Source organism: Pseudorca crassidens, chromosome 1 (assembly GCF_039906515.1).
Source record: "Pseudorca crassidens isolate mPseCra1 chromosome 1, mPseCra1.hap1, whole genome shotgun sequence".
NCBI lineage: Eukaryota > Metazoa > Chordata > Mammalia > Artiodactyla > Delphinidae > Pseudorca > Pseudorca crassidens.
The window spans coordinates 49167049-49193265 of NC_090296.1; the positions used below are offsets into that span (position 1 = coordinate 49167049).

The following is a 26217-nucleotide window of genomic DNA, read 5'->3' on the forward strand; positions in this document are numbered from 1 at the left end:
GAGAAATAACATGATACACAAACGCTGAACAAGCAAATAAATGTTTCTGTAAATAGGGTTTGGTGGTGATGGCTGAATAGCTCAAGGGGCAGAGGGGCTCACAGGTCTACCTTTCTGAGCCAAGAAACAAACATTTTGTTAACTCTTTTTCTTTGAAGAAACAGATTTGTGAAAATAGGAGTCCCTTTCTTTGTGAACTTCCCTAACCTGAAAGAAAACATGAAAATACCAAGTCGGCTTGGGAACCTAGGGCAAGCACAGTTCTTGGTGACAGAGGCTGTGTACCGCTGAGATGAATAAGAACAAGCTTTCCTCCTGACCTAACTTGAGTAGCTCCCAGCAGGACCGAAGTCCCAGATACACTCTTTCTCCAGGTGTTAGGGACAGGGGTGGGGCTCCATTCGTGTATATCTAACCCTTTAAGAGGGTAGGTTGGACAAGTTAATGGTTAAAAAACGTCGTTAGCATCCAAAGCTGAAGGTTGTTTAGAAGTAGAAACACCTATACCCTTAGCCACTCATGATCTTTGGGATGCTGGGCAGAGTTAGCCTAATTCCGCCTTGTGTGAGTGTGGTTCCTATCTAAGAAAGTTCCTGTCTTTACTTCTGAAAAGATATCCAGCAGCCAGCTCAAAGGGAGCTGCCTAAGCCTCAGGGAACGCTTTACCATTCATATTTTGCTGTGTCTCAGAACTAAGAGTTACTTAGCATCTAGAGCATTATGACTGGGAGTGTAAATCAGATTCATGTTGGGTCCTGAGACCAAATGAACAGCAGTGTCTCTAGAGATCTCCCATTGCCTAAGACTGGCACGTGTGCTAAAATCTCAGCCCAACTGATTATATTCCCAGATGACTATACGGGACCATATGTTTTTAAATGAGCCAACATTATTAGAAAACCATTATCTCATGATTAATGACAGCAAAGGAAACAAAAACAAGCCAAGGGCAGAAAACAACCTATTTTCAGAGAATAAACCCTAGGGATAACAATGATTAGTGGGACTTGCAAAATAAGCCTCGAAGGGAGCTCTGAGTCCAGCACTCTCATACGTTCTTGGGAGAGCATAAATCAACACAATCTCTCTGGAAAGCAGTTGGGCAATATTTATCAAGATTCCAAATATGTTCTCACCCATTGTCTTGGTGATGTCACTCCTTGACTTGATCCAAAAAATGCAAAGTATAGACAAAGAAGTATTACCAAGGTGTTAGAAATAGCCTAAATATGAATAACATAACCCATTAAGTAAAACAGAAAAATTCCACACGATGGAACTTGGAAACAATAAATACAAAAAATTTAAGTGATGAGGAAGAATACACACGGAATAAAGTTATGTGAAAAGAGAATACAACATTATATAGAGAGTATGACCTCAGCTAATTTTCTAACATCTATCTATTATATATATGCATTTTTGAATACATTTTCATATTTTTAATATTCTAATATATCACATACAATATTTTCTAGTAAATAGTATACATATCTTTCTGATACATATTTTTCTAGAAAAAAGATTGGAAGAAGGTATGTCAAAATGTTAACAGTGTATTATCCCTTTTGTATAGAAAATGGAAGTACCAGAAATTGCTAGATATGCCCCAGTATCTGCTTTCCCCTTCTTCCATGCTTGTGATAGAACCTAAGCTAGGCACATACATGTCAAGAATAACTGCTTTTCCCAGCCTCCCTTGGTGCTAGGTGTGTGGCCATGGGACAAAGTTCAAGGGGATTGCTGCAGCAGTGATGGGTGCAACTTCTGGGTCATGCCGTCCCCTTTCCAACTTTCTCCCTTCCTACTGGCTATAGTGAGGTCCTTATGGTAGGAAGCCACTTTAGACCATAAAGCAAGGAAAATATGCTTGGAATGATGTAACAGTATGATAGAAGGAGACTGGATACCTGGATGATCTTGTGGAGGAGAGTTACCTTACCAGCCCTGGACCACACACCTCTGGATTATTATGTGAGAGAGAAATAACTTCTCACTTCTGTAAGCCACTGTGAAATCAGGTCTCTGTTCTATGTGGTTCAACCAAAAACCTAATTAATGGAAGGGGTCAGTCTTAATTTTTTTTTACACTTTAAGTATTTTCCAAATTTTCAATGATCACCATGAATTACTTTCACCATCAGAAAAAGTTTAAGTTAAGTATTGTTTACTAATCTTAAAAAGATTAAGACAGCATAGAATGAAGTTTGGGTAACATGTGCCTTCTTCCCACATATGAGAGGAAAAATGAAATCCACAGTTTTAAGAAATAGTTTTTACACCATATGCCAGGGCAAAATCACACACAAACTCCCTGCATTTGCATGACCCTTTAATCAAACTCCACGGCACTTTATTTCAAGCCTTTTGAAAAATAGTTTTAATAAGGAAAAGTTGTAGAAATAAAATCTGCATGAGGAATACTCTAAGAAAACCTCTAGTCAATGTATTATCCATTTAAGAGGATACCTAGGCTTCTTAAAGTAATCTTAAATCATTCTTAAAAACCAGTTTTGTAGGTGCACTAACTCATACCTTTAACTTAAGGGTGTTGATTGTTCTCCATACAGAATCATAATGAATCACTCCTCAGTAATCCCACTTTGTTGACTGTCCATCAAAAAAGCATGTATGTTGGGATTTCCCTGGTGGTGCAGCGGTTAAGAATCTATCTGCCAATGCAGGGGACACAGGTTTGAGCCCTGGTCCAGGAAGATCTCACATGCTGTGGAGCAACTAAGCCCGTGCACCACTATGCCACTATGCCACAGTAGCCCGAATGCTACTGAGCCTGTGCTCTAGAGCCCACGAGCCACAACTGCTGAGCCCGCGCACCACAACTACTGAAGCCTGCGCACCTGGAGCCCATGCTCCACCACAAGAGAAGCCACTGCAATGAGAGGCCTGAGCACAGCAATGAAGAGTAGCCCCTGTTCACCACAACTAGAGAAAGCCCACGTGCAGCAATGAAGACCCAACGCAGCCAAAAAATAAATAAATAAATGGGGGAAAAAATAAAGCACGTATGTTGATTTTACTTTCCCCTGGTGTGATGACAGATTTGGCAGAGTTCACATAACCTCCTTGGTCTCCTCTGTGATCCAGGGACCTATATTATAAGATGACTGTCCAAGATAAAGGAGTCATATCTACTCCATAAAATAGAGAAAAGAGACCTGGTCTACTTGGGGATCAGATCTGAAACAATGGCCTCACTAAAACCCGTCTCTAACTGTATTAGAATAATGCACTGAGGAGCGTTTAAATCTGTAATAATATTATGCCAGTGGCATTTTGGCACCTTTTAGAGACTCACTAAAGCCCTGTGCACCTTCACACCAGACACTTACCGGGTAGATCTGAGAGACTTATATGTAATTATATAGCAGATAAAGGACCAATCTACCCCCCTTCTTCCTGAGAGAATGCCAAATGGCCCTTTTCTCTCCTGTGAATCACAACACCCAACAGTAAAACGGCTAACTTATATTCAGTAACAAAGGGAGGATGCCAGAGTTTCTTTAATTCCCTCTCAGGACAACTGTGCCAGTACATTTTCAAGAAACCCTACACTCTCTTGTGATAGTCAAATTGAAGCTGATAGTCAACGCTCTGAATTCTCAGTTTCTCTCCGCCTCTTCCCTTTACAGGAACATAAGCAACCCAACTCCACAGGACTAATTACCATGGTAACACCATGCACCGTGATTATGAGTGTGTTTGTTTTTTAAAATGACTCACAGATTGTTCCCCCAGAAACCCCAGACACACAGGTTTCTGGCTGGTTTATAAAATCTATCCAAAGTTTTCTTGCAAATGTCTTGCTCTTCATAGCACAACTGGTGTGACAGCAAGAGAGTCATCAAATCAATATGCCCATCTCCTTAAGGATGAAAAAACCCCACTTGGTTTTTTAAACACTCCAAGATTAATCAATTTAAAACTCGGGTTAATAATGAAATTAATTTGGGTTTGTACACTAGAGAAAAGTAATCTGTTTCTAATTTAAATAATTAAGGTAGTTCATAATGTAGTTTTAGGGACCCAAATAAAATTATCAGGTGAAATAAAATCAACAGTAAAAATTATCAAATAAAATAGCCTACGTCGGTGCATACATGGGCGATCATATGTAAAGTGTTTTAAAAGAATAAATGTAAGTCCTTTTTTTAAAATTAAAAATGCGTTTCCTTTTCCTTAACACTGTCTGATCGTAACAATATAACTTGATTCTAGGGTAAATGTAAGTCTTAATGCCGAGATGTTTTTAAACTAAGGTCTAAAATAAAGAGATTTATTTTTAAAAAGCAAACATGAAAGAGTCCAGATATTTGGAAGAACTGTGGACTACTTCCATCTATTTATCAATACGTATTATTTAAGACCCTCTATGTACTAAGCACCACTGTTTATAACTGAACATTGTAATAGGACTTAGGGAAGACTATTTTCTTACTGGAGACAAAGGTCATGGGCATGGCTGAGTCCTTCATCTTCTCTCAGAAGATCCTTTGTGTCACAAGGCACCATTCTGGATGAGCTTTTAGTGAGAGGGACCATGACCCAGTGATCACATCAGGCCTAGAATTCAGAGTCCTGACGTGGGCATCATGGGTGGCTCTCTCCAAAAAAAATAGATGTTGGTAATTTTGGTATATTGATTTTCCTCTGTATGAAATGGAAATAAACCCTATTTTAAAAGAAATTTAGGGCTTCCCTGGTGGTGCAGTGTTTGAGAGTCTGCCTGCCAATGCAGGGGACACGGGTTCGAGCCCTGGTCTGGGAAGATCCCGCATGCCGCGGAGCGGCTGGGCCCGTGAGCCACAATTACTGAGCCTGCGCGTCTGGAGCCTGTGCTCTGCAACAAGAGAGCCCGCGATAGTGAGAGGCCCGCGCACCGTGATGAAGAGTGGCCCCCACTTGCAACAGCCAGAGAAAGCCCTTGCACAGAAACAAAGACCCAACTCAGCAAAAAAAATAAATTAATTAAAAAAAAAAGAAATTTAAATGAAAAATTTTATATGAATCTATATAAATTAAAATGTGAAGTACCCTGATATATACTTATGGTACAACATATGATAAGCAGACATACACACATACACAATTCATTAAAAATGACTATCTCCAGGACTCTGGGAGGACTCATGACAAGGAGTACCTCCCAGAACTTCTGCTGCCAGTGTACTTGTCCTCACGGTGAGACACAGCCACACCCTGCCTCTGCAGGAGACCCTCCAACACTAGCAGGGCTGAGGGCAGACAGCAGAAGCAAGAAGAACTACAATCCTGCAGCCTGTGGAACAAAAACCACATTCACAGAAAGATAGACAAGATGAAAAGGCAGAGGGCTATGTACCAGATGAAGGAACAAGACAAAACCCCAGAAAAACAACTAAATGAAGGGGAGATAGGCAACCTTCCAGAAAAAGAATTCAGAATAGTGGTAGTGAAGATGACCCAGGACCTCGGAAAAAGAATGGAGGCAAAGATCAAGAAGATGCAAGAAATGTTTAACAAAGACCTAGAAGAATTAAAGAACAAACAAACAGAGATGAACAGTACAATAACTGAAATGAAAACTACACTAGAAGGAATCAATAGCAGAATTACTGAGGCAGAAGAAAGGATAAGTAACCTGGAAGACAGAATGGTAGAATTCACTGCTGCGGAACAGAACAAAAAAAAGAATGAAAAGAAATGAAGACAGCCTAAGAGACCTCTGGGACAACATTAAATGCAACAACATTCGTATTATAGGGGTCCCAGAAGGAGAAGAGAGAGAGAAAGGACCAGAGAAAATATTTGAAGATATTATAATTGAAAACTTCCCTAACGTGGGAAGTAGCCACCCAAGTCCAGGAAGCGCAGTGAGTCCCATACAGGATAAACCCAAAGAGAAACACGTCAAGACACATAGTAATCAAACTGGCAAAAATTAAAGACAAAGAAAAATTATTGAAAGCAGCAAGGGAAAAATGACAAATAATATACAAGGGAACTCCCATAAGGTTAACAGCTGATTTCTCAGCAGAAACTCTACAAGCCAGGAGGGAGTGGCATGATATACTTAAAGTGATGAAAGCAAAGAACGTACAACCAAGATTACTCTACCTGGCAAGGATCTCATTCAGATTCGATGGAGAAATCAAAAGCTTTACAGACAAGCAAAAGCTAAGAGAATTCAGCACCACAAAACCAGCTCTACAACAAATGCTAAAGGAACTTCACTAAGTGGGAAACACAAGAGGAGAAAAGGACCTACAAAAACAAACCCAAAACAATTAAGAAAATGGTCATAGGAACATACATATTGATAATTGCCTTAAACGTGAATGGATTAAATGTTCCAACCAAAAGAACCAGACTTCCTGAATGGATACAAAACAAGACCCATGTATATGCTGTCTACAAGAGACCCACTTCAGACCTAGCGACACATACAGACTGAAAGTGAGGGGATGGAAAAAGATATTCCATGCAAATGGAAATCAAAAGAAAGCTGGAGTAGCAATACTCATATCAGATAAAATAGACTTTAAAATAAAGAATGTTACAAGAGACAAGGAAGAACACTACATAATGATCAAGGGATCAATCCAAGAAGAAGATATAACAATTATAAATATACATGCATCCAACATAGGATCACCTCAATAAGTAAGGCAACTGCTAACACCTATAAAACAGGAAATCGATAGCAACACAAAAATAGTGGGGGACTTTAACACCTCACTTACACCAATGGACAGATGATCCAAAATGAAAATAAATAAGGAAACAGGAGCTTTAAATGACACTACAGACCAGATAGATTTAATTCATATTTATAGGACATTCCATCCAAAAACAGCAGATTACACTTTCTTCTCAAGTGCGCACAGAATATTCTCCAGGATAGATCACATCTTGGGTTACAAATCAAGCCTCAGTAAATTTAAGAAAATTGAAATCATATCAAGCAACTTTTCTGACCAAAAAGCTATGAAATTAGAAATCAATTACAGGCAAAAACCGTAAAAAACACAAACACATGGAGGCTAAACAATAAGTTATTAAACAACCAAGAGATCACTGAAGAAATCAAAGAGGAAATCAAAAAATACTTAGAGACAAATGACAATGAAAACACAACGATCCGAAACCTATGGGATGCAGCAAAAGCAGTTCTAATAGGGAAGGTTATAGCTATACAAGCCTACCTCAAGAAACAAGAAAAATCTCAAATAAACAATCTAAACTTACACCTAAAGGAACTAGAGAAAGAGAACAAACAAAACACAAAGTTAGCAGAAGGAAAGAAATCGTAAAGATCAGAGAAGAAATAAATGAAATAGAAACAAAGAAAACAGTAGCAAAGATCAATAAAACTAAAAGCTGGTTCTTTGAGAAGATAAACAAAATTGATAAACAATTAGCCAGACTTATCAAAAAAAAGGGAGAGGACTCAAATCAATAAAATTAGAAATGAAAAAGGAGAAGTTACAACAGACACCGCAGAAATGCAAAGCATCCTAAGAGACTACTACAAGCAACTCTATGCCAATAAAATGGACAAGCTGGAAGAAATGGACAAATTCTTAGAAAGGTATAACCTTCCAAGACTGAACAAGGAAGAAATAGAAAATATGAACAGACCAATCACAAGTAATGAAATTGAGACTGCGATTAAAAATTTTCCAACAAACAAAAGTCCAGGACCAGATGGCTTCACAGGTGAATTCTATCAAACATTTAGAAAAGAGCTAACACCCATCCTTCTCAAACGCTTCCAAAATATTGCAGATGAAGGAACACTCCCAAACTCATTCTATGAGGCTGCCATCACCCTGATAACAAAACCAAATATACTACAAGAAAAGAAAATTACAGACCAATATCACTGATGAATATAGAGGCAAAAATCCTCAACAAAATACTAGCAAACAGAATCCAACAACACATTAAAAAGATCATACACCATGACCAAGTGGGATTTATCCCAGAGATGCAAGGATTCTTCAATATACACAAATCAATATGATACACCATATTAACAAATTGAAGAATAAAAATCATATGATCATCTCAATAGATGCAGATAAAGCTTTTGACAAAATTCAACACCCATTTACAATAAAAACTCTCCAGAAAGTGGGCATAGAGGAAACCTACCTCAAAATAATAAAGGCCATATATGACAAACCCACAGCAAACATCATCCTCAATGGTGAAAACTGAAAGCATTTCCTCTAAGATCAGGAACAAGACCAGGTTGCCCACTCTCACCACTATTATTCAACATAGTTTTGGAAGTCCTAGCAACAGCAATCAGAGAAGAAAAAGAAATAAAAGGAATACAAATTGGAAAAGAAGAAGTAAAGCTGTCACTGTTTGCAGATGACATGATACTATACATAGAGAATCCTAAAGATGTCACCAGAAAACTACTAGAGCTAATCAATGAAGTTGGTAAAGTAGCAGGATACAAAATTAATGCACAGAAATCTCTTGCATTCCTATACACTAATGATGAAAAATCTGAAAGAGAAATTAAGGAAACACTCCCATTTACCATTGCAACAAAAAGAACAAAATACCCAGGAATAAACCTACCTAGAGAGACAAAAGACCTGTATGCAGAAAACTATAAGACACTGATGAAAGAAATTAAAGATGATACCAACAGATGGAGAGATATACCATGTTGTTGGATTGGAAGAATCAATACTGTGAAAATGACGATACTACCCAAAGCAATCTACAGAGTCAATGCAATCCCTACCAAATTACCAATGGCATTTTTTACAGTACTAGAACAAAAAACCTTAAAATTTGTATGGAGACACAAAAGACCCCGAATAGCCAAAGCAGTCTTGAGGGAAAAAAATGGAGCTGGAGGAATCAGACTCCCTGACTTCAAACTATACTACAAAGCTACAGTAATCAAGACAATATGGTACTGGCACAAAAACAGAAACATAGATCAATGGAACAAGGTAGAAAGTCCAGAGATAAACCCATGCACCTATGGTCAACTAATCTATGACAAAGGTGGCAAGGATATACAATGGAGAAAAGACAGTCTCTTCAATAAGTGGTGCTGGGAAAACTGGACAGCTACATGTAAAAGAATGAAATTAGAACACTCCCTAACACCATACACAAAAATAAACTCAAAATGGATTAGAGACCTGCTCTAGACCTCCTAGAGTAATGGGAATAAAAGCAAAAATAAACAAATGGCACCTAATGAAACTTCAAAGCTTTTACACACCAAAGGAAACCATAAACAAGACGAAAAGACAACCCTCAGAATGGGAGAAAATATTTGCAAACGAATCAATGGACAAAGGATGAATCTCCAAAATATATAAACAGCTTATGCAGCTCAACATTAAAGAAAACAAACAACCCAATCCAAAAATGGGCAGAAGACCTAAATAGACATTTCTCCAAAGAAGACTTACAGATGGCCAAGAAGCAAACGAAAAGCTGCTCAACATCACTAATTACTAGAGATATGCACATCAAAACTACTATGAGGTATCACCTCACACCAGTTAGAATGGGCATCATCAGAAAATCTACAAACAACAAATGCTGGAGAGGGTGTGGAGAAAAGAGAACCCTCTTGCACTGTTGGTGGGAATCTAAATTGATACAGCCACTGTGGAGAACAGTATGGAGGTTCCTTAAAAAATTAAAAATAGAATTACCATATGATCCAGCAATCCCACTACTGGGCATATACCCAGAGAAAACCATAATTCAAAAAGACACATACATCCCAATGTTCATTGCAGCACTATTTACAATAGCTAGGTCATGGAAGCAACCTAAATGCCCATTGACAGATGAATGGATAAAGAAGATGTGGTACATATATACAATGGAATATTACTCAGCCATAAAAAGGAACGATATTGGGTCATTTGTTGAGACGTGGATGGATCTAGAGACTGTCATACAGAGTGAAGTTAGTCAGAAAGAGAAAAACAAATATTGTATATTAACGCATATATGTGGAACCTAGAAAAATGGTACAGATGAACCAGTTTGCAGGGCAGAAATTGAGACACAGATGTAGAGAACAAACGTATGGACACCAAGGGGGGAAAGCGGCGGGGGAGTAGGGGTGGTGGTGTGATGAATTGGGTGATTGGGACTGACATGTATACACTGATGTGTATAAAATTGATGACTAATAAGAATCTGCTGTATAAAAAAAAAATTAAATTTAAAAAAATTTTAAAAAACGACCATCTCTAAATTGCTACATATTTTATGTATTGTTACCAATAATATTTTTTTCTCTAGAGCTTGAAGGGATAACCAGAGCCTATCAGTCAGGATAGGCTAAGGTTATACTGTGGAAACAACCCCCAAATCTTTTAAGACAGAAAAACTCATTTTTCACTCTCACTATGTGTTCATTGCAGGTCAGTGGAGAGACCATCTCTGTGTTGTCTTTATTCTAAGACCCAGGCTTAAGAGCTCAGCCACTGTCCCTGTGTTTCCACCACTGTCAATTGCCAAGGAATGCGCTCACATTCTGGTCATTATAAGCTTCCTCCTAGAGGTGAACATCACTTCTGCTTTCACTTCACTGGTCAATGCAAGATACAGGGCTACACCTAACTAAAGCAGATGGAGACCTGTAAGCCTATCATGAGTTGGGAAGGAAAACCAGAAATATTTTTGCCTAATCACATGCATTGGTGAACAAATAGTGCAAGCCTGAGACTGTCACTTAACTAAGTCACAACACTGACGTCTGACTATGCCGAGGAAGCAGGCTTCCTCAGGTGATTCCTTACTTCAAGTTCTGAGCACCTGTGGTTCATGTTGGGCCATAATCATTTCTGCTAAAACTGGCTGAGAACCCCATGGCTAGAACTAAAGATCCTCTACTCCATCTTTGTGGTAACAATAATAATTATACTAATAATAGCTACAATTCTGAATAGTTAGTTACTATATGTCAGGCACTATGACATGTAAAATAAACATTTTACATACATTATATAATTTTCCCCTGACAATTTTGTGAAGTAGGTATTGTCATTATATCCCAATCTATAGATAAGGAAACAGAGGCACAGATAGTTTAAGCAACTTGTCCAGGACATTCTGATTCCAAACCAATGTTCTTTAACAACTATGCTCTCCTGTGTATTAAGCCTTAGAATATTATTTTTGTATACTGTAGTATTTTCAGATTATTTTAAAACATAATAAAAAATCAATTTTTTTTTGCTTAGAAATTTTCATTTTTTTTAACTTAAATTTTGTATTAGTTTAATTTTAAAAAAATGTGGGGACTGTTTGATATCAAGTTTTCTTTTCCCCCAATGGAAAAAAAATAATAAAACTGTTAGCGAAATTACTTTAATGCCTATATACACTAATGTTCTCTAAACACAGCCATCATTCATGAAGTTTAAAAAATAATGGCAAAGGATCCATTCAATTCTCCAAAGAAAGAGTAGACTAAAAGGACTGTTAATTTTTTTTTTCTGTGTAAATTTTTTCACAATTTTTCTCATATGGTTCTGTGCAGATCAGATAAATACCCTTCTTAAACACAGCTCTGTTGGCAAAGCTTAGAAATGAACTTTTACTTTCCTGTTTAAAGATGCAAATATACGAGTAGGAAGCATTCGATCATTTATTACAGAGAAGGTATTCCTACCATTAACACTTAATCTGTTACGATGAGAATGCACAGAAATACACCTAGAGGCAAGCAGTAAAAACACTGTAATGACGGCAGCTTCACTGCAATTTCCCTTTTTCACTCCTGCTGCCTCACAAACCTAGCCTCTGAAATGAAATATCAGAATGAAAAATAGGAACCATGAAGACAATGCAACAATAATAGAACTGCATGTTGCCTCTGCAGTTGGAAAGTGGAAAACTATTTTCAAAATAACTCATAATCAGAAATTTCAGAGAGCATTCTTGCTTCTCTTACATGTGCTGTAATCCACAAAATGCATACCTCTCTAGACAAAACAGTGTTTTCCTTTAAGTCTGATAGACATCATAAACAGAACCCTTGGCCTCTCTTGCTCATTTCTTGGCCCAGGGTGGATTTTATTTAGATCAAATTGATTTAAATGACGAGTCAGGAAGACTCAATTTAATTATATATATATGTGTATTTTACAATGCAGAAATGCAGGGCTAGTTGTCTAAATTAAATGCCATTCTTATCACTTACTAGGACCTGATGTAATTTCTTCTGGAATCATTTGTTTAGAAGGTGATTCTTTGCTTCATCTCACAGGAGCCATTTTGTATTTTCTTCCAGGACTCTTTCTCTAGTCTACCTAGATCATCACCATCAACTAAAGCAAGCTTTTCATTTGTGTGTATTTGTGTATGTTTGTTTTTCTGAAAGGAGAATGCATGGAAACACTGTTCAACTCAAAGTTGTATGATTTTGATAAGTTTAACCTTTTGGGCCTTGATATCTTCATGTATAGGATGGAAACAATAATAGTGGCAGATTCTGTTGAACACCCGATACCCATTCACCCCTTCTTCCTTGCTAATAGAGCTAGACCTTTTTCTGGAGTCTGGTGACCAGACCAGTTTTTCAGAGAGGCGGGCCTGCGCCATGGCCTCACAGGACACTTGAACTAGCCAATCACAGCAGCTCTGTCTGCCTCACTACTAATAGGGAAGGCACATGAGTTGTGAATGTCATCTCAGAGAGGCCTTCAGGGATTACCCAACAAAGGTAAAATTCCCATGGCCACACCATCATACACACAATCTCTATCATTCAATCTGTTTCTATTTTAATCCACCTCAGCACTTATCACTACCTGATATTTTCTTGTATTGTAATTTGTTTCTGTCAATGGGGTCCGATCCTGGCTAATTCTGATCTGATTAGTCTAGGTTGAGGCTGGGCCATAGGTGTTTTTTCAAAGTACCCCTCAGTGATTTCTAATGTGCAGCTAGATCTGTAAACCATTTGTTTATGTGTTTACCAGGTCTCTCTCAATAGAAGGTAATTTACAAGAAAACAAAGAACTGGCCTGTTTTGTTCATCCAAGTGTCCCTGGCCCCTCGAAGGACACATGGCACATTGCAGACATTCCGTTAAGACTTGTGGACAGACTGACTGTATTGTAGTTCTGTCAGTATTTGTCTGTTTTCCCAGTAGTTTATAAGCTCCTAGAATATCTAGTCCACTCTGCATAAAAAAATAAGTGACTCAAGAAAGTTCATTAAACGAATGATAAACAAACTGCATTTGTGAACCCAAATGTTCTCACCAAAAACAAACAAACAAAACAAAAACAAAAATCCCACAAATATATGTGAGGTGATGTATGTGTTAATTAACTAGATGGGAGGAATCCTTTCACAGTATATATGTATATCCAATCACCATGATGAACACTTTAAATATCTTATAATTTTATTTGCCAATTACACTTCAATAAAACTGAAATTGAAAACAAACAAAAACCCAAGCTGTATTTGTGTGCTGTAAGGAAGACAAAGATGAAACTGGGTGTGGCTGCTGTCCTCAAAGAGTTTGCAAAAGAAAAAAAAAAAAAAAAGCAGATTTTCATTATACACACAAGAATGCACTAATTGCTGTGATGAAAGAACAAAAGACTTCAGGGGAAGTAAAAATTGCTTTTTATTGGGAAAGGAAGAAACCAAGGAAGACTTCATGGAAGAGACAGCATTTGAACTGAGCCTCACAGGATGAATGGAATTTGGCTACGCAGAGAAGCAAGACTACAGGGGTGAAGTGTGGAAGGAGAAGCAGGAAAGTTCTTCCAGGGAGAGGGAAGAACACAAACAACAGATCAGCCCAGCTGGAGGTCAGGAGGGCTAGAACAAGACACTGGCTGTCAACATGGGAAAGATTAGATGGTGTCAAGATATGTTTCCAGTGACAATGCAAAGGTCTGAGCAACTGACTCCAACTTGGTTGTTTGGTGAGGAAAACAATGAAATTGGGTTTTCCTAATTGAGGGACTGAGAATGGGGTGTCATTAATAGTCGTGGAATCAGGTGAGGAGCTGGTTTTGAGTGGGGAAAGGCAATGGCAAGCACTGATTTGGAGTCTCAGTTTCAGTGGGTTGGATGTTCTGGCAAGTTTGCAGGGTGCTCGATGTGCACGTTTAGAGTAGGTGAGAGATCAGGATGGAGAATCAGATTTGGAACTGCCCCCCACCCCAGTGACAATGACAGAAATCATAGAAAAGGGTTTGATAAAGGAAGAGGGAGAAATTTAGTGGCAGAAGAATCAAATCTTGAGAACACTCATATTTGGGGAGCAGAACTTGGAGTTAATGGAGATGTTGGGAGCCGTCAGAGAGGCATGAAGGGTGGCAGAATATGCCACTCCAAAATATGCCTGTTTGGCATAAGAATTATTTCAGGTAGATTATCGTGGAAACAGGAGACACTGGAGAGATTATGAAAACATACTAGAGGTTACATTTTTGTAAGGGAAATTTACATTATAAAGGAAATCTCGTGTAAGGGTGCCTCCCTCTCTGTTCCAGGAAAAGAAGGAGTGGAACCAACTTAAATATGTATATCAAATCTTACTCTTATTTACCACACTTTTCCTGGCCGCCTCCCCATAACTGCCCTCCTCCACTCCTCCTTAATTTTGTCTTTAGCTCAAGATGGTATTTAAGCCTGAGTTCTAAACCACTTCTGAGAGCTCCTCATTTTTCCCTGGTATCTCCCATGTACACATGAGGTATACAAGTTAATAAATGTCCATTTGTTTTTCTCTTATCAATCTGTCTTTTGTTACAGGTTTCTCAGCACTGAGAAAGGTGGAGGGAAAACTATTTTTCCTTCGCTACAGGTAGGAAGAAAACAAAGTTAGTAGAGGTTACCAAAGTCAAAGGGAATCTTTGTTGGCAACTGGTTTGTTTAAATTTATATGTGTAAACTAAGCATGTTTGCAGGCAAAGAGGCAAGGGCCAATAAAAAGAAGAAGCCAAATGTGTAAGGAGATAGAATTATTGTCAGAACATAGTCCCCTAGAAAGTAAAAGGAAACAAGAGTCCAAGTCCAGGCTTGAAAGAAAAGCTGTGCTAATCTGACCTAGGAAGGGAGGAGAAGAAAATGAATGAAGACATGAGAAATTGTGAGGTGGTAAAGAATGAGGTTGAGGAATTCCATAATATATGCCTTCTCCAAATAACAGGAGGTGAGGTCACCTGTAATGAATAAAGGGAGTGGGGGCTTGGGTTTAATGGTTTTCATTGAAAATGCAGAGGGGATAGTAAAAAGTGAAATTAAAAAAAAAAAAAAAGGATTTCCTAAGAACAGCAATGGCCCTGCTCATGTTGCAAGGAATCTGGAGTAGAGCCCATCACTCCAGTTTCCAGACCCTCTCCTTCAGCTCTATTGCCAGATGCCTGGGGCAGAGGATAATGGGAAGGTCTGATCCTGACAACCAGACTGGCAGGGGGACAAGGGAAGGCCAAAGAAATAGGGAGGAAGGGTCAGGTGACTGGCTTTACTAAGTCTTTCCATTAAGAGCTTGAATGTATAACAAGAGATAAAAGGGCTGACCCTGTCTTATATCTTCACTTCTAAGAAACATGTTATCTCTAGAGTTTGAGAATTGAACTCCCTCTTTTCTGATGTTTAAGGAAGTCCTCTAGAGATTCTGAACATTGTCTGAATATTGACTCCCATTAACTATAATTGATTTTCTTTAACGTAAGAGTTTTAAGGAACCACATATATCTCTAACGCTCTTACCTGAAAATCTGAATTTCAATTCCACATTGGCATCTTTACATTTGAACAAATTTGAACACAGAAACATAGCATATTAACTTTAAACATTACCCTCTTCTTTTTAAACAAAAGAATATGGTCTTCCAAACAATTTTTAAAGTGACAAAGTATAATGACTTTCTCTATCCATTTGCCCTACTGTGGATGGAAGTAAAATGGAAATTGAATTGGGAGGTGAGGTATTAATCAACTGTGCAGCTCTAGAAAGGTAACAAATTCTGGTCCTATTTTATTATCCGTCATGGAGGGGTTGATACAGGCTAGGTTTGTTCCCAGGTCATTTTTAGCTCTGCAATTCCATGATGTCATAGGCTGGGACAAAGTCTTAACCCAGCTCTGTTCCCCTCTCCCACCTGGGTCTAGTAAAGCCAGTCATGGGTCTTCCCAGTAACTACAGAACCAACAGATTTGCAAATTTTAAAAAGTTGGAGGTCATTATCCAACCTCCTAGTACACACACAGAGTGCATTACAAAAAATTAACACACAGTTTTTCAGGAGCTCTTCAAACCATTCAAGGTCAACATCTGCACCCACACCATAAACCTCAGGTATCACTGCTGTTCAAGAGTCTTCCCTAATCTTTCTGCCCAGATCACCTCAGCCCCATCCATACCCTGCCTCACTGGTTTTGGAATGGAGAGTGAAATCTGTGGTGGAAAGTGAAACACAGGATTCTTATTTTCAAAAGTGAAATTTAGACTAGAATCACATTGCATTAGTAGAAACTTCTCTCAGAATCTATTGTTGTTTAACTACTATAGCCCCTTTCCAAGGTTAATCCTCTCCATTATAAAGAGTTTGAGAACAATTTAGCATGTAGTTTCTCCTCCCTTTTTCTGAACTTGCTACCTATTGGGCACTTTTTCTCCTGCAGCTAATGAGTACAGACTAGAAAGACACTGAAGTGATGGCCCCCTCCTGGGGGGGCCTGGCCTGCACCTGACCAGCAGGATCACTGGTCTACAATTAGGGTTTGAATTTCACTATCAGGTTCTTGATATCACTAATTATCAGGATCTACGCAGATTTTCTTTCTCCTCTTGCGTTTAAAAGTTACTTTTGAGAGATGAATTTCACTTGGGCAGGGATAATACTGGTGTATGCAAGAGACTGAATACAAATATTATAATCATGATCTTTCTGACACACTATGTTAAGAGATGCCGCCATTTCAAAACGTCTCCTCGAAAACAACCCAATTAAAAAATGGGTAAAGGACTTGAATAGACATTTCTCTAAAGGAGACATACAAATCGCCAACAGGCACGTGAAAAGATATGCAACGTCACTAATCCTCAGGGAAATGCAAATTGAAACCACAAAGAGATACCAATTCACACCCACTGGGATAGTTACTGTCAAAAACAAACAAACAAAAAACCCCAGGAAATAACAAATGTTGGTGAGGATTTGGAGAAATTGGGACCCTCGTGTACTGCTGTGGGAATAGAAAATGGTGTGTAGTGGCTATGGAAAACAGTATGGCCATTCTTCAAAAAATTAAACACAGTTACCATATAATACAGCAATTACACTTCTGGGTACCCCAAAAGAAGTGAAAGCAGGGATATTTGTACACCCATGATCTATTCACAATAGCTAAAACGTGGAAGCGACCCAAGTGTCCATCAACAGATTCATGGATAAAAAACTATAGTATATACATACAATGGAATAGTATTCAGCCTAAAAAAGGAAGGAAATTCCAACATATGCCGTAACATGGATGAACCTTGAAGACATTTTGGTAAGTGAAACAAGCCAGTCACAAAAGGACAAATACTGTATGATTCCACTTACGTGAGGTACCTAGAGTCGTCATAGACAGAAGGTAGAATGGTGGTGCCAGGGGCTGGGGGGAGGAGGGAATGGGGCGTTACTGTTTAATGGGAACAGATTTTCAGTTTGAGAAGATGAAAAAGCTCTGGAGATGGATGGTAGTGACAGTTGCACAGCAGTGTCAGTATACTTAATGCCACAGAATGGCACACTTACAAATAGTTAAAATGGGAACTTTTATGTTATATATATTTCACTACAGTTAAAAAAAAATGTCTCCTGAATCTTTGAGATAGTGGCAAAGATCAAGAATACGCTAACTTTTCCCGACGCAGAAGAAAAAATGACATCTGAGTACCTACTAGGTACCAGACAGGCACTCACAAATCACACGCAAAAGCAAAAACCAAATAAAACACAACAAATAAACAATAACAAAAAATACCCTGATTATGTACTATTAACCCTTTTTTACAGTGAAGAAAGCAAGGTTCATAACAACGTACCAGCTGAAGGAGTGAGAACCAGTGGTAGGATTCAAAGGCAGATCTGCCTGACTCTTGAAGCCTGCATTCTTTTCACTCCACCATGCTGTTTTCTGCTACCCACAGTTGTCTCTGAAGAGGCTTTGTGCTTTGACTATAGAGCTTTTATACTTAAAAGTTGAGCCTGCCTTCTGAAGTAGGCTAAAAAAGTCAGCCGACCAAATGCATTCACTACGAGCCCACCATGAGGCCCAGGACCAACCAGGAGTCGTGTTTCCACTCTGCCGTTGGCCATATGGCAGAAACACACACACACACACACACACAATTAAAATTTCAGTGTTGGTTGACTCCCTCAAAAGCCTCCGAACACTGTGGACAAAAGTAGTATGTCTTTTAATATTCCATTTGGCCAGAAGAAGAGGAAATAGTCCCATTTTACAGGACAGGAACTTTTTCGTCTTTTTCTTAAACCTCCTGCCATCGTAGTTACGGATCTGCTGTTACTCATTCATGTTGTGCTTCAAGCTGGAATTTCATAATTAAGGGAATGTTTGGGGCTGTGCAGAAAATAGGCATCTCTTGTTTGATGTTTTCTGAAAGAGAGCAGGGGGCCTCTGGACTCCCCTGTGCCTATGAGTCAAGGTTTCATTTTCTGACTCTTTTGTGAAACACAGTGAGGAGTAAAGCAGATTGTCTACACATCCTCACACAAAGCAGGGTGTTGGCATTATCTAGTGAATCCAGCCCGTAGCTGAGTAAGTACCAGAGTGTGAGCCCCATCCTCATTCATACAGCCCGGACTCCCAACTTTCCATTTCATTTAATGACAGGCAGCTTGAGCACAGAGATCCAGTTAGGGGCATTCGGGATCCAAGATGCACCCGAGATCTCCTCTCTGGGAAGATGATCTTTACATATGGTTCCAGTTCCCGTATGTCTCCCAGACATACGGGAACTGGAACCATGGAATATGTGGCGTGACTTGTTTTGCCCACAGGTTTGATTAAATTCAATGGATTTGTCAGAGGGGCTCCATGGTTTCAATACCAGCACTATTTCGCCTCTTAGTCATCACACAGGTTTAGTTTCATAAGTATGCTCAGAAAATTTGACATTTTTTTCTTTAGTACCTAAAGATTCTTATCTCTGAAAATGCACTGCTACCCCACAAATTTTGAGAAGACAAATCAATTTCATAAGGTGACATTAAAAAAAAAACAAAACTAGAGCTCTTCACAATTGAGAATAATGATAAATGAGGAAGCATATACACTTTCCATGGCATATTTAGTGTTTAAAACCTACACTTTAAGAATGAGTGTCTAAATATGACCTTTTTATTATTTTTACTCCACTATAATCAGTTCTTTCTTTTGAAAATTATCTCCTTTCATTGTAAAAATGCAAGACAAAACCTTTTATCAACGATCACTTATTGCTTAACCACATTTTCTGCTGGAGACACAGCTTAATTTTTAAATCAGGCTATGCTAGGATATTAAACCCTCCTACATATCCTGCCAAAGAAATCTCACAATCTCATTTCTAATCCGTTAGACCTATTTACTGCACTTGTATGTATCATTCACAAATATGAACAAGCCATGGCCATAGACTCTAATAAGAGGACCCATTGCTCAAGAAAATCAAAGAATAAAAATCAAGTTCTGATTTCACTATTTCGTCCATCCACAGCATAGGCAGGTAAGGAAACAACCTGGCAACACTTTTACATGTGTCCATCACTGAGGCTAATATGCACCTTGACCTATAGATGAATAAAATCTATATAAACATAAAATCCATATATACACTGCTATCCGAGTCTAGACAAGTTAAACCCGCCACACTCTTTTGAGAAAGAATGCAACTTTAGGATAAGACCCACTGGTAAATGATAGCTGTTTCTGAGGTTATCCTGAAAGCAGCTGCACAGAGCAGAGGGAGGAAGACACCTTTTTTTTTTTAATGGTAAATACTGCCCCTCACATACGCAATTCCAGCCTTTGTTGGCAAATTCTGAGTACAAAAGGATTTAACCCCCCAAACAAACAAACAAAAAGCCAAATCACAGTCCTTATGCTGCAAGATAGAAGCTACCCCAGTGCAATGTGTAAGAAAGATAATGCAATTAACATTTTACACTCCTCAAACAAGACTGCAACGTTCGGATGATCAGCCCACAGCTTCACAGCCCCAATTGATTTCCACTGGGCTCTGCTTTCCTTCCAAGAGAACTGCAAACAGCTTCTTAACATTTAGCGTGTTTTCCTGATGAGTCACCGAAGCTAAGCACTAATGAGGATTATTTTTTTTCAAATCAAGGTGTCACGAATTTGGTCCTTCTCAAAAATCCCTGCTAACACAACCCATCCTGACCATTTCCCCCCATCCCCGGAACAATGTGTCTTTCTTCCCCCTCGAAATCTGCCCTTACAACCGCAGGCGAGGGTCATTTTTCTCTTAGCGAGGAGCAACACGAAAAGTGTTTCCTTTACCTTGGCTCCCGAGGCTGGTCCGAGACGAGTGGCTTTCCTCCTCCCTCCGAGCCGCTGTGTGCAGGCGAGCTCCGGCGCAGCCCGCCCAGCCCAGCCCAGCCCAGCCCCGCAGTAGTAGGAGCTGCCCACGGCGCGGCAGCCGCTGTGTGTATGTGTAGCAGCGGCTCCTGCAGCCCAGGGACTAGTCCCCACCCAGCTTTGTCTTCAGTCATCGGTCTTTCTACAGGAAGCAGCGCATCTCCCACTTCCTCCTCTTGCTTGCTGTGAGCTGCTTACTTCTTTCCCTCTCCTTCCATTTCAGGGCTCACGGGAGCCCTTTCCTCTTCTCTTGGGCTACCGACACCAATGTGACTACAATCCCCTTTTCCCCTTTGTTCCAAGACCCTTTGGGGCCGTCTGTTCCTTCCTTCCCCTTACTCCCTCATTCTCTCGGCCCCCTTCCCCACAGAGTCTGCCTTCTCAGCCTGAACTTGGTCTGCTGTTGTTTTGGGGGGTCCCCAGCCCCTGGCTAGGCTCTGCCCCTGAGGTCCAGCCCCAGCCTCCACGGCACCTCCTGATTTACTGTGGCCCCTATCAAGGCAGCGAGCTGAGAGCTTGCAGCTTCCTGCTGCAGCATTTTTCTCTGTGGCCAACATTCCCGATGCTTCATTTCTCCAAGGTTCCACTACCACTGAGATCTCGCTTAACCCACGTGCTCAGAAAAGAATGGCCCTGATAAGTATTCTTGTGGGGCATAGGAGCTAAACCAAGTCCTGCAATGCTACCCGTGGCCTAATAGTGAAGCCATATTCCCTGAAAGATTCTCAGTGGTGGGGAGTAGCAAGGTAGAGCTGAACGCTGGATCTTCTCACCCCAGAAACAGAGCCCTCTCCCTCTCCACCCCACACTAGCAGGGCTAAAAGAACCCTCGTCATCTTCTTGTCCTTTCCCTTCACTTTAGGAGGTGGTGCAGTGTTAGGAATAAGGGTAGAGACTGAAGGCCAATCTGCCCACCAGTATTTGAGTCCCAGCGGTCATTACTGATTTATGAACTTGGGCAAATGAACTTCTACATGCCTCGATTTCCTCATCTGCAAAATGGAGGCGATTATCGTCATACCCCATAGCAGAACTCTGAGGATGAAATGAAATGGTGCACAAAATGATAATAATCATTCCTGAAACACAGGATTCGTTCGATACATATTAGCTCCTATTATTTTTAGACGACATCGATGCTCAGAGACGGCGAGTGACTCTCGCAGTCAGCAGCCAAAGCAGGACCAGTACTTGGTTTCCCGATTCCCCATAGTAGGATATTCACCACTAAACCTCAATGCTCTCGGGACTCTGAACTTATTCAGCCTGTGAGTCATTCTTCCCCACTATGAACACAAGGTGCTTTGGGGAAGCTACAGATTAAACCCAGGCTGAGGGTGGGGCTGGGGGAATCCTTCTTGTGACCAGGCAACACCATTAAGAAACCTCTCCTCAAGAATCAGTGCCTGGAAAGCTGATCTTCCTGGGCAACAGTTAATTCCCAGCTCTATTTTTCAATCCAGGCTTGCCTTACCCCTCCAGCAAGTAAACTAACAAGAAATGTTGGAAATCTAAGGCAGATGCAGGATAACTCTATCATCAGGGAAGTCACCAGGTGAGCCTTCCTAACCCACCTTGAGGACTACATCACATTAGCCTGGAAGGTACAGAATTTAATTTCTATGGAATGTTCTGAGACAGTCCCCAGGATACTCTTTGTTTCGATTTGATGTTCCATAAACAGAGCTTGCTTATTTCTTCCTAGAAATCTTTTATCAAAAAGGACCCTGGGGGCTTCCCTGGTGGCGCAGTGGTTAAGAATCCTCCTGCCAATGCAGGGGACACGGGTTCGAGCCCTGGCCCAGGAAGATCCCACACGCCGCGGAGTAACTAAGCCCGTGCACCACAACTACTGAGTCTGTGCTCTAGAGCCCGTGAGCCACAACTACTGAGCCCGCATGCCACAACTACTGAAGCCTGCGCACCTAGAGCCCGTGCTCCGCAACGAGAGAAGCCACCGCAATGAGAAGCCTGTGCACCGTAACCAAGAGTAGCCCCCGCTCGCCACAACTAGAGAAAGCCCACGCGTAGCAAAGACCCAACACAGACAAAAATAAATAAATAAAATAAATTTTAAAAAAAGGACCCTGATGTTAACTCACTAACATCAAAAAATTACAAAGTGGATTGATTCAAGATTTAAAATGAGAAGCTACTTTTGAACCACCAGTAAATAGAACTGTAGTCATGAAAGAGGATTGGATAACATTCCCACAACCTCCTACAACCCAATGAAGATCAGACATGGATGACCTCCAAATCAGGAATCTTGGTGCCAAAGGTTACTGGAAGCTTTTAAATGAACATTTAAATATATATGATATCAAGTCTAAGAAAAATGAGATGCACAATTATGAATGGTTGGAAAGATTTTTGAAACAAATCTTTGGTTAATTTTAAACTAGGGGCAGATTCTGGCATGAACTCTGGATTCAAACAGGTCCTTTCTGTGGTTTAAATCCTCTCTCCCTCCCTTCTCTCTCCCTCAACCGTCAGAGAGGGGCTAGTACTTATCTTTATGTCTACATAGGGAAATCTCTTTCAGACACTAAAATCTAGGAATTTGGTCTGCTGCCTTCTGATCTGTTCTTCCATATCTGGCCCTTATAAAACTCTCAGTAGGGGCTTCCCTGGTGGCGCAGTGATTGAGAGTCCGCCTGCCGATGCAGGGGACATGGGTTCGTGCCCCAGTCCGGGAAGATCCCACATGCCGCGGAGCGGCTGGGCCCGTGAGCCATGGCCTCTGAGCCTGCGCATCCGGAGCCTGTGCTCCGCAATGGGAGAGGCCACAATGGTGAGAGGCCCGTGTACCGCAAAAAAAAAAACTCTCAGTAGGTTAACCTGCCCATTGCTGGGAAATGTCAACCAACCTCTCTTCAAAGCTAAAAGCTACATTTTAAAGTGTCCATTTCTTAGGAGATATAATTACATCTCACCATGAACCGTTCATGCCATCAGTAACTAAACATGAGCCTATACATAAAACAGAAGCCTGTAAAATGCTTCAGCAGTCATCAGTGGCCCTGTTTGTAGGCACTGATACCTGTACTTCTTACATCTACCGGGCAGAGGAGGTCGATGGTAATAGGGAGGCCAGGATTTTGGTCTGTTATCTCTCCTGCGTTATTGAGCATCCTAGCTGGATGTTCCTTGGAGTTCTTTGATATCAACAGTCCCCACATTATACATATTGACTTATCCAAAGCTTGTTCTCCTGTTTTCTGAATTTTATTGAGTGAGGAATACAGCAAACCAGTTGCCTAGAGCAGGAATATAAGAATATCAGAATCATCTGTCTTTGTTACCCCATGTCTGATTTAAAGTTCCTCATCCATGGGGCTTCCCTGGTGGCGCAGTGGTTGAGAGTCCTCCTGCCGATGCAGGGGACACGGGTTCGTGCCCTAGTCCGGGAAGATCCCACATGCCGTGGAGCGGCTGGGCCCGTGAGCCATGGCCGCTGGGCCTGCACATCCGGAGCCTGTGCTCCGCAACGGGAGAGGCCACAGCAGTGAGAGGCCCACGTGCCGCAAAAAAAAAAATGTTCCTCATCCTTCATACCCGCCATGAAATTATCTCTTCCACCAAACTCTTCCTGTCTATTACCGTGGCCATGGTCTTATTCCAACAATACTTTGGTTTTCCCTAGATGACTGCAATACTTTCTACTTTGTCCTCCTACCTCAGTCTCTCTTCTAAGCCATGCCCACTAGAAGTCCATCTCTAAAATGAAGAGGTGAGCAAATCACTGCCCTGCTATAATTTTTCAGAATCTCCCTTCCTCATTGCTTGCAGGATACAAGTCTTAATTCCTTTGCATGGCATACGAGGCCTTCTGTAACACCACCCACCTACATCCTAAACTTCTTAGCTAACCTGTTGCAACCCTACATCCACCCGTTCTACACCCACCTTCATGGTGTCTCCTGGGGCCATGCTCTTTTCTCCTCTGCATCTTGGCATATGCTCTTCCTTTTGCCAGAAACGCCCTTATTCTTTCCTCCATTTTTCTGCTGGTGACCCCCACTTATCCCTTCAGACTCAGCTTCTCTCAAAAACCTCCCCTGACCATGCAAACAGAGGCAGGTCTTCCTTGCCCCATGAGTGCACAGTGCCTTGCCTCTGTCTCCATAGAGGCACTAACTGCAGTGTTTTAACAAGTTGTTAATATGTCCACCTCACTCATCAGTATCAGCCCTTAAGGCTAGGGCCAGGTTCCATTCATCTTTACTTGTCACATAGCAGGCACTTAACAGAAGTTTGTGTAATGAAAAAGCATCATTGGCAGAAATTCCAAAACTGCTGTTGTTTTCCTTCGGGTGCCTGGGGAAGGGAAAAAAAGGAAGTTTCTGATATGAGAAGTTGGTCATGGGGTAAGGAACAATGATCCCTCTATTTTTTTTTTTTTTTTTTTCAAATCGTCTGCAGAAAGCCATGGTACATACGTACCAAATTCTCAATATTTGTTCTCTAGGTAACCCTAAACAATCCTGGGGCAACTCCTGGTTTCATTTCTGCACTGAACTGCTTATAAAGAAGCACAGTCTGGCAACAAAAAGTTATTTAGAAAATAAATTTTTAAAAGAAACAGGAAAAAACAAAAAAAGGAAAGAAAGCTATTCTTTACTTGCATTTCCAGATGCAAGGAGACTTAAAGTACACTAATTTATAAGCCAGAGACTAATCCATAAGCCAGAAACTAATTAATAAGCAGAAACCCTTTCCACATCCCCTCGGGTTTTTGCCACCCCACAATTCTCGGGTTTTTGCCACCTCACAGCTGTCCCAGAGCCTCTCATGCCAAATCCCCAGACTCTTCCTCTAATCTTGTTAAATACTGTTCCTCCCTCTGTCCTCCCCCCTTGCCTTGCTCAGCTATTTCTTTACTGTTTTGATTGACTTGCCTTCTCTGGCTAAGCCCTCCCTGCTTTTCCGCCCATATCTCAGTATGGAGTATGGGTCTCTCTCTCCCCTTCCTTATTCTATTGTCTCCGGAAGGAGCCAGCAACTAACCAGCACTGCAGCTCCTTGAGGGCATGTGTGGGCTGCGCTGGAGACAGAATGGTGAAATGAGAATAAGAAGGTGAATTCGTATATTAATAAATCCTGTCCACTCATATGCATGAATGATACATTTAATGGCTTGCTTAACTGTTGTGCCAAATAGTCATCAAGAATAAATAAATGGAGGCTTTCCTGGTGGTGCAGTGGTTAAGAATCCACCTGCCAATGCAGGGGACATGGGTTCGAGCCCTGGTCCGGGAAGATCCCACATGCCGTGGAGCAACTTAGCCTGGGCGCCACAACTACCGAGCCTGCGCTCTAGAGCCTGCAAGCCACAACTACTGAGCCCGTGTGCCACAACTACTGAGCCTGCACTCTAGAGCCCGCATGCCATGACTACTGAAGCCACAACTACTGAAGCCCATGTGCCTAGAGCCCGTGCTCTGCAACAAGAGAAGCCACCTCAATGAAAAGCCCGTGCACCCCAACAAAGAGCAGCCCCCACTCACTGCAAACAGAGAAAGCCCATGCAGTAACAAAGACCCAACACAGCCAAAAATAAAATAAATTTAATAAATTTTTAAAAAG

The 26217-nt window shown here is 40.7% G+C and overlaps 1 protein-coding gene across 2 annotated transcripts in view; it reads right to left on the reverse strand.

The window, feature by feature from the left end:
* GNG2 (G protein subunit gamma 2) overlaps positions 1–20968 on the reverse strand; it is a 139344-nt gene extending 118376 nt beyond the window's left edge. Inside the window, exon 1 of one of the 2 annotated variants that reach the window (XM_067735875.1) lies at positions 20551–20968. The gene's annotated coding sequence lies outside the window, so the exon portion shown is untranslated. The remainder of the gene's footprint in view (positions 1–20550) is intronic. The other variant, XM_067735869.1, reaches the window with a different exon arrangement.
* Between the last annotated feature and the right edge of the window lie 5249 nt (positions 20969–26217).